The following is a 9976-nucleotide window of genomic DNA, read 5'->3' on the forward strand; positions in this document are numbered from 1 at the left end:
ATAACATGATCATAGGGCATGCCATAAACATGTTGCATGTGTTTGATGTGCCACAGAAGTTCAAAGTCATGAGCCTGATCATTGAAACAATCAAGAGGACTGCAGCAGATCAGAAGAGGAGCTGTGGATATGCACCTCAGATTCAAGAATTGATAAACTCAAAGATGGGCACAGGAAAATATCAGTTGGATAAGGAACACTTTCCAGTTTATCCAGACTTTGAGGACAATGAGGTTGTCATGAATGAAGATGATCCACAATCAGTTCAAGCTCAGGAGAAGAAGGAGAAGGCAAGGAAGGAGAATGCTGCCAAGATGCCAACTCAAGAGGAGGCATCTGAATATTTCTTGAAAAAATAAGCAGGAGCAGCTTGGTTACTTGATATCATCATCTCTGAGGATTGAGAAGGGGTTGGCCACCTTAACTCAGAATCAGGAGAGCCTGGAATGAATCATAGAACAAAAATTCTATGATCTAGATGTCAAGGTAACTAAGATTCAGTCAGTTGTGGAGCAGCTGCAGGATGACATGCAGGAGAGGAAGGGCAAGACTACCTCAAATGTGTTTGCCAGAGTGCCCAGAGCCCAGAGGTCAGTTGCAGTGCCAATGCTAGACACTAGAGCAACATCTTCAGCACCAGCTACTGCCCCTTCAGCTCCAGTGCAACCAGCTTCAGCATCAACTCCAGCACCCTCTACATCAACTGAAGCCTTTATCCTTGGATCTATCAGGACACCACCACCAGAAGATCAAGCCTGAGAGTCGATCTAGCACTATGCATTTTCTATGAACTTTTTGGTAACTTGTTGCCAAAGGGGGAGAAAAATGTATAGATCATAGGCTTCGAGAGAGAGTGTGTTGCTTTTGTTCTCTCTTGTTTTATTTGATCTTTGTTTGCTTTTGGTTGAGATACTATGTTTGTGAGACATTGATGATCATGTGTTTGATCATAAGCTACACTTATGCATGCTTGATATTATCCTATCTATCTTATGTGATCATTCACTATGCTTGGGGATGTGTGCATGTATTCATTGTTTATTATTTTAAGCGCTCCACCAAGATGTATGTGACATGGAAGAGTAAACCCATGAGCCTAATTCATTGTGCATTTGCAGTCCAAAGCAAATCTAAAACTATGCACAAATTTAGGGGGAGCTCTTACTTATCAGATACTTCTCAAAGCGACGATGTTATTTAAATTTTATTATCATTTGTCGAAGCTTTGATCTATATGTTATCATCAATTACCAAAAAGGGGGAGATTGAAAGTGCAACTATCCCTAGGTGGTTTTGGTAATTCATAACAACATATAGCTCATTGAGCTAATGCTATTCCAAGACTATTATTTCAGGAAAGCTCAATGAATGGCATGGCATGGATGATGAAAGTGGATCCCTCAAAATACTAAGGACAAAGGATTGGCTCAAGCTCAAAAGCTCAAGACTCTTCATTTTACATTTTAGTGATCCAAGATCACATTGAGTCTATAGGAAAAGCCAATACTATCAAGAAGGGATGAGGTGTTGCTTAATGAGCCTCTTGCTTCATGTGCTTAGTGATATGCTCCAAAAACCCTCAACTACTTTCCCACATCCACAAATGACCTAAACCTAAAGCCAAAATCGGTCACACCGATTCTTTCTATCCGGCGCCACCGATTCCAAAAGTCATAGCCACTGCCACAAACCCTAAGAAAATCGGTCTTACCGATAGGGATCTCGGTCTCACCGAGATGGGGTTGCAATCTCTCTGTTTCCCTTCGTAACGTTTCGGTCTAACCGAAGTGAGCGATCGGTCCCACCGAGATTGCAATGTAAACTCTCTGTTTCCTTTTTGTAACATTTCGGTCTCACCGAAAAGAGCAAATCGGTCCCACCGAGTTTACCTGACCAACTCTCTGGTTAGCTAATTACCAAAATCGGTCTCACCAAGTTTGTGTAATTGGTCTCACCGAGATTACGTTATGCCCTAACCCTAACCGAATCGGTCTCACCGAGATGCATGTCAGTCCCACCGAAAATCACTAACGGTCACTAGGTTTACTAAATCGGTCCGACCGAGTTTAACGATTCGGTCCCACCGAGTTTGGTAAATTGTGTGTAACGGTTAGATTTTGTGTGGAGGCTATATATACCCCTCCACCTCCTCTTCATTCGTGGAGAGAGCCATCAGACTAAACCTACACTTCCAACTTACCATTTCTGAGAGAGAACCACCTACTCATGTGTTGAGGCCAAGATATTCCATTCCTACCATATGAATCTTGATCTCTAGCCTTACCAAGTTGCTTTCCAATCAAATCATCTTTCCTCCAGATCAAAATCCTACGAGAGAGAGTTGAGTGTTGGGGAGACTATCATTTGAAGCACAAGAGCAAGGAGTTCATCATCAACGCACCATTTGTTACTTCTTGGAGAGTGGTGTCTCCTAGATTGGCTAGGTGTCACTTGGGAGCCTCCGACAAGATTGTGGAGTAGAACCAAGGAGTTTGTAAGGGCAAGGAGATCGCCTACTTCGTGAAGATCTACCACTAGTGAGGCAAGTCCTTCATGGCGACGGCCATGGTGGGATAGACAAGGTTGCTACTTCGTGGATCCTTCGTGGGTGGAGCCCTCCGTGGACTCGCGCAGCCGTTAGCCTTCATGGGTTGAAGTCTCCATCAACGTGGATGTACGATAGCACCACCTATCGGAACCACGCCAAAAACATCCGTGTCTCCAATTGCGTTTGAATCCTCCAAACCCTTCCCTTTACTTTCTCGCAAGTTGCATGCTTTAATTTCTGCTGCCTATACACTCTTTGCATGCTTGCTTGAATTGTGTGATGATTGGTTGACTTGTCCTAAAATAGCTAAAATCTGCCAAACTCTAAAATTGGGAAAATGTTAAGTTTTTAATTGGTCAAGTAGTCTAATCACCCTCTCTAGACATACTTCAAGGTCCTACACCTATGGCTCACCATCATCCGTAATAAGTACCTCAGGGGCCAACCTCTAGCTTTCTGCCAGCGTTCTGGTGGCTCCCAGTTCTGGCAGGCTATGATCCAGCTCCTTCCCATCCTCCGCATCGGCACGTCCATCTCGGTGGGCTCTGGGTCCTCGACCCTGTTCTGGTTCGACCGTGGGTTAGGGGATTCCCCCCTGGCTTCCCGATTCCCTGACCTATTCGCTATTGCGGTTGACCCTCGGGTCTCTGTCGAGACGGCCCTTATTGACTTAGGGCATCTCGCTTTCTGGTGCCCCTTCTGCCCCCTTGAGGTGGCCGTTTGGGATTCCATCCTTCAGGACATCGCCCTTCTCCCGATGGATGTCGAGGGCGTCCCTGATTCCGTCTCTTGGCGGCTAGAGTCCTCTAGCGGCTTCTCCATTAAGTCCCTTTACGCATCCATCACACCCTCGACTGCCTCGGAACCCTTTAGCATGATCTGGGACATTCACTTGCCTCTGAAGATTAGGATCTTCCTGTGGCAGTGGATCCACGGATGTCTCCCCTCTGGGGTTGAGGTCCTCAAGCGTAATAGCCCTGGGGATGGGCTCTGCCCCCTGTGCGGCACGGTTGAGGATGCTAACCACATCTTCTTCTCTTGCTCCACTGCCCATTTCCTGTGGGCCTGCTTCCGCAAGATGGTCGGTGGACAGTGGTGCAACACCAACTTCCCTGGCCTACTTGGTGAGATCCACGCCTCCCCCTCTCGCTACCTTCATATTAGATGGCTTTGGACCATCCGCAACAAGCTTGTTATTCGGAAAGTGCCTCTCCGCCATGCGACTGACGCAATCTTCAAAATGTGTGGCTACTTGCAGCTTTGGCGGCCGCTTAGCCGCCCCCAGGACCGGGATGCCATCAACACCCTCCTCGCCGACCTTCGCTCGATGGCCTTTCGCGTGGCGTCCCTGCTGCCACCCCCCAGAGCCTGACTAGATGCTGCTCGGGTTTCTGGGCTGACTGTGTGTTTTGTTTTCAGGGCTTGTTGTGCTATGCCCTCAACATTAACCCTATTATGTATTCTCTTTGCTTGTGAGACCTTTGTATGTGTGTGTGTGCATGTGGAACCTTGTTGGATGTTGGCTTGGGTAGTTTGGTTTATACATTAAGCGGGGAGAAAGCCTTTTTCAGTAATGGTGTGGATAGGTTTGGGCAAAGCAATCTTCATAATTCTTCAAAAAAATCGAGTGTGTCACTGAAGATTTTTTCTGTACTTGCCTCATTGACCATTCAGCCGTAGTATTTCTGGACTCCCATGGTTTGCCTGGTCATGTTTCTGCATAACCAAATCAATCATTGTGTTCAATTTTCGAAACTGAGCACCTGCAACCTCACAGCCGCAACCGCGCGCACTAATTAAGTTTTTGTACACAAGCTCATTTCAAACACTAATTTAAACTAGTTAATTTCATAACTCAACAACGCTACCACATTAGCACCATACATAGCATAATTAAGGAATACATTTCTTAGTACAGTAACACTACATTGAACAATATACATAGGATAATAAAACATATACATAGTACATATTATCTATCTCTACTTGTCGTCGTCCAAATTAAAACATATAAACAGTACATCATCAGTGCAATGGCCTTCGCAACAAGAACTATTGGTGCTGGGAGTATGAACTTGATCATTATAGCGGCAAGGAGTATAAATCGAAGTTTTTTCATTATTTCATTTGGGTTGCATCTCGTTGATTTGGACTTGTTTCTCTCATGCCACTAGTAGAAAACAGGGCATACGTTCGGGCCAGATAAGCCCATTAGTCCCGGTTCAGACACGAACCGGGACCCATAGGCCCATTGATCCCGGTTCGTGAGGCCAGGGGCCTTCCGGGCCTCGTGGGGGCATTGGTCCCGGTTCGTCTGGCCCCTTTGGTTCCGGTTGGTGGGATGAACCGGGACCAATGGGCCTCGCTTCTAGCCCACCACCATTGGTCCCGGTTGGTGGCTTGAACCGGGACCAAAGGCTTCCCTTTAGTCCTAGTTTATGCCACCAACCGGGACCAATGAGTTTTCTATATATACCGCCTCACCCGCGAGCAGAGCACTCCAGTGCTCTGTTTTTCTGGCCGGCCGTGGGAGAGCTTTGTGGTGCTCTAGCTCACCTCCTATGCACACGAGGTGTTCGATGGAATGCCCGAGCCACATTATTTAAGCTTTCTCCTCTCCAAGCTCCATTTTCCTCAATATTTGTCTAGGTTTAGCAGTCCATCACGTCCCGTCCCCGTATTCATCGTCGTCGGTCGCCCGTGCCGATCTCGTCGCCGGCACCACCGTGGTGAGCCTCTTGTTCTTATCTTCTTTCTGAACGGAAAAAAAATTCTTACTTGTATGTTTATATAGATATTTGTATAATTTTCTTACTTTTATTATGGCTTCTTATTATTTAGTGCGATGGTTTTGGTATCCTCCCCTCTCGGCCCTCGTCCTGTCTATGATTCGGATGTGCTGTATATTATCTTTATAACTATTTGGTTCATTTGTTGTTTATGACAATTATGCCGACCAATGTGACATAGATTTTTTTATCTAGGAGTTATGTGAACCGGAAATTCTAACCGACCCTATTGTCGAGAGGTTAAATTTAGTTCAAGAAGAAAACAATTTCTTGAAGGAAAAAATACAAAAAATTAAGGAGGAGAAGATGATATTGGAGTTGCATGTTGCGGATGTCGTCGATGATCACAAGATCAAGATGGATGCAATGCGCTTGAAGATTATAAAGATTAGAAAATATGCCATTCATACCAAGGCTTGGTATCATTATGACGTTGGATGAATTGTTACGTTGGTTGCGATTATGATCAGATTTGTTTTCGCATTGAAATGTTTTATATAGTTTCAATGTATGGTTTAATTAATTAGATGCTCTGGAGAGCTATATGTTGTTCAACGAGAACTATGTATGTGCTTTGATTTTAATGTGATGTGAACTTATATTAATTTGGTCACTTAATTATCTATTCATAATGTTCTGTAATGGTTTTTGACACACTTAATCATATATAATGCACATAGATGAACCGGCAATGGATGTACGGTGGCAGACACACCTCCGATTACATTAAGGGCGTGCATGATTTTCTCGAAGTGGCTGAGGCAAACAAGGAGAATGGTTTTATGTGTTGTCCATGCCCTATCTGTGAGAATACGAAGTCTTACTCTAACCAGAAAATCCTTCACATCCATCTGCTTGAGAAGGTTTCATGACACACTATAATGTTTGGACCAAGCACGGAGAAATAGGGGTTATGATGGAAGACAACGAAGAAGAAGAGGACGATGACAACTATATGCCCCCTGAATACGGTGATGCTGCAACGAGGGAAGTTGTTGAAGATCAAGAGGAACCAGATGATGTGCCTGATAATGATCTCCGCCGGGTCATTGTTGATGCAAGGAGACAGTGCGAAAGTGAAAAGGAGAAGCTCAAGTTCAATCGCATGCTAGAGGATCACAAAAAAGGTTTGTACCCCAATTGCGAAGATGGCAACACAAAGCTCGGTACCGTACTGGAATTGCTGCAGTGGAAGGCAGAGAATGGTGTGCCTGACAAAGGATTGAAAAGCTACTGAAAATATTGAAGAAGAAGCTTCCAAAGGATAACGAATTGCCCGACAGTATGTATGTAGCAAAGAAGGTTGTTTGCCCTCTAGGATTGGATGTGTAGAAGGTACATGCATGCCCTAATGAATGCATCCTATACCGTGGTGTGTACGAGGATTTGAACGCATGCCTGATATGCGGTGCATTGCGGTATAAGATCAGACGAGATGACCCTGGTGATGTTGACGGCGAGCGCCCCCGGAAGAGGGTTCCTGCCAAGGTGATCTAGTGTGCTCCTATAATACCACGGTTGAAACGCCAGTTCAGAAACAAAGAGCATGCCAAGTTGATGTGATGGCACACAGATGGTCGTAAGAAATACGGGAAGTTGAGAGCACCCGCTGACGGGTCGCAGTGGAGAAAAATCGAGAGAAAGTACTGGGAGGAGTTTGCAGGTGACGCAAGGAACGTATGGTTTGGTTTAAGCATGGATGGCATTAATCCTTTCGGGGAGCAGAGTAGCAATCACAACACCTGCCCCGTGACTCTATGTATCTATAACCTTCCTCCTTGGCTGTGCATGAAGCGAAAGTTCATTATGATGCCAGTTCTCATCCAAGGCCCTAAGTAACCCGGCAACGACATTGATGTGTACCTAAGGCCATTAGTTGAAGAACTTTTACAGCTGTGGATTGGAAACGGTGTACGTGCGTGGAATGATCATAAACAGGAGGAATTTGACCTACATGCATTGCTATTTGTCACCATCAATGATTGGCCTGCTCTCAGTAACCTTTCAGGATAGACAAACAAGGATACCACGCATGCACGCACTATTTAGATGACACCCAAAGTATATACCTGGACAAATGGAGGAAGAATGTTTACCTGGGGCATCGTCGATTCCTTCTGACCAACCATCAATGTCGAAAGAAAGGAAAGCACTTCAAAGTCGAGGCAGATCACCGGAAGAAGCCCGCCATGTGTACCGGTGATCACGTACTTGCTATGGTTAATGATTTAAAAGTAATGTTCGGAAACGGTCCCAGCGGACTATCTGTTCCGAGTGACATTGAGGGACACGCACCCATGTGGAAGAAGAAATCTATATTTTGGGACCTACCCAACTGGAAAGACTTAGAGGTCCGCTCTTCAATCGATGTGATGCACGTGACGAAGAACCTTTGCTTCAACCTGCTAGGCTTCTTGGGCGCGTATGTGAAGACAAAAGATACATCGGAGACACGGGAGGACCTGCAATGTTTGCATGAAAAAGATGGCATGCCTCCAAAGCAGTATGAAGGTCCTGCTAGCTACGCTCTTACCAAAGAAGAGAAGGAAATCTTCTTTGAATGCCTGCTTAGTATGAAGGTCCCGCCTGGCTACTCGACGAATATAAAGGGAATAATAAATATGGAAGATAAAAAGTTCCAGAACCTAAAGTCTCATGACTGCCATGTGATTATGACGCAACTGCTTCCGGTTGCATTGAGGGGGCTTCTACCAGAAAATGTTCGATTAGCCATTGTGAAGCTATGTTCATTCCTCAATGCAATCTCTCAGAAGGTGATCGATCCATAAATCCAACCAAGGTTAGGGAGTGATGTGGCGCAATGTCTTGTCAGTTTAGAGCTGGTGTTCCCACCATCCTTCTTCAATATCATGACACACGTCCTAGTTCATCTAGTCGACGAGATTGTCATTCTGGGCCCTGTATTTCTACACAATATGTTCCCCTTTGAGAGGTTCATGGGAGTCCTAAAGAAATATGCACATAACCGCGCTAGGCCAGAAGGAAGCATCTCCATGGGCCATGAAACAGAGGATGTTATTGGGTTTTGTGTTGACTTCATTCCTGACCTTAAGAAGATAGGTCTCCCTCAATCGCGGTATGAGGGAAGACTGGGTGGAAAAGACACGCTAGGAGAGGACTCAATAGTATGTAGGGACGAGTATTCTTGGTCTCAAGCACACTACACAGTTCTATAGAATTCTACCTTGGTGACAAGAACATTCTACGCTCCAAACACCCGGACCAGTGTGACAACTGGATTACATGTGAACACATCAGGAGTTTCGGCAGTTGGTTCCAAACACATCTCAGGTGTGATAAAACTATTTCTGATGACTTGTACTCATTGGCGAGGGAACCATCTTCGACTGTAATGACCTACAAAGGGTACGAGTAAATGGGAATACATTTTACATGATCGCCCAAGATCAAAAGAGCACTAACCAAAATAGTGGTGTCCGCTTTGATGAGGCAACCAAGAGAGGAAAGGACATAGATTATGGTTACATAGTGGACATATGGAAACTTGACTATGGAAATGATATTAAGGTCCCTTTTTTAAGTGCAAATGGGTTTTCTGTCAGGAGGCGGGGTACAGCTAGACCTACAGTACGGAATGACATCAGTGGATCTGAACAATCTGGGGTACACAGACGAGCCATTCGTCCTAGCCAATGATGTGGCGCAGGTTTTCTATGTGAAGGACATGTCTACCAAACTGAGAAAAAGAAAAGATAAGGAAGCGAATACATCATACGATGAGCCAAAGCGCCACATAGTTCTTTCAGGAAAAAGAGACATCAGGGGATTGGAGGGCAAGAAGACGTCTCAAGATTATGAAAAGTTTCATGAAATTCCTCCCTTCAAAGTCAAGGCTGGCGCAAGCACCCTGTTAAACGATGAAGATTATCCATGGTTACGGCGCAATAAGCAAAGAACACAAGCGAAGAAAAAGTGAATACTTTCTATCAACAACTATTATGATGATGCCTTTGATGTAGAATATCACTGCAGTTACATTTGAACAAATGAAATTCCTTTGTAACAGATGAGTTTCCGTCTGAAACCCTGATACTTCCAAAGAGATTGTCTGTTTTGTACATGAAGTGCATCCAGTTTTTGTCGTAACCCTCTCAACTTTTTAGCACATGCTATGTGGGTGAAATGATGATACCATGCCAATTTTCAACCTTTTCAGAGTTCATTTGAAATGCTTTCATAAACCTCTAGTATTACTGAAACTATAATTATATAAAATTTATGCAACTGAAATTATCAAATTATTTTCTATTCAAAACATTAAAAGCAAAAAAGAATTTTCATAAAATAAATAAAAAAGGCAAAAAAGAAAAGAAAATAAATAAGTAGAAACAAAATAAACTTTAATAAAGTAAAATAAATAAACTTTAATAAAATAAACAAATAAAAATAATTTTAATAAAATAAATAAAAAAGCAAAGAAGAAAAGAAAATAAATAAGTAGAAATAAAATAAAATAAATAAGTAGAACAAAAATAAACTTTAATAAATAAGTAGAAACAAAATAAACTTTAATAAATAAGTAGAAACTAAATAAACTTTAATAAAGTAAAACAAAAAACTTTAATAAAATAAATAAAAAATAGCAACAATAAGTAGA

This window comes from Triticum aestivum, chromosome 5B (genome assembly GCF_018294505.1).
Source record: "Triticum aestivum cultivar Chinese Spring chromosome 5B, IWGSC CS RefSeq v2.1, whole genome shotgun sequence".
Lineage (NCBI taxonomy): Eukaryota > Viridiplantae > Streptophyta > Magnoliopsida > Poales > Poaceae > Triticum > Triticum aestivum.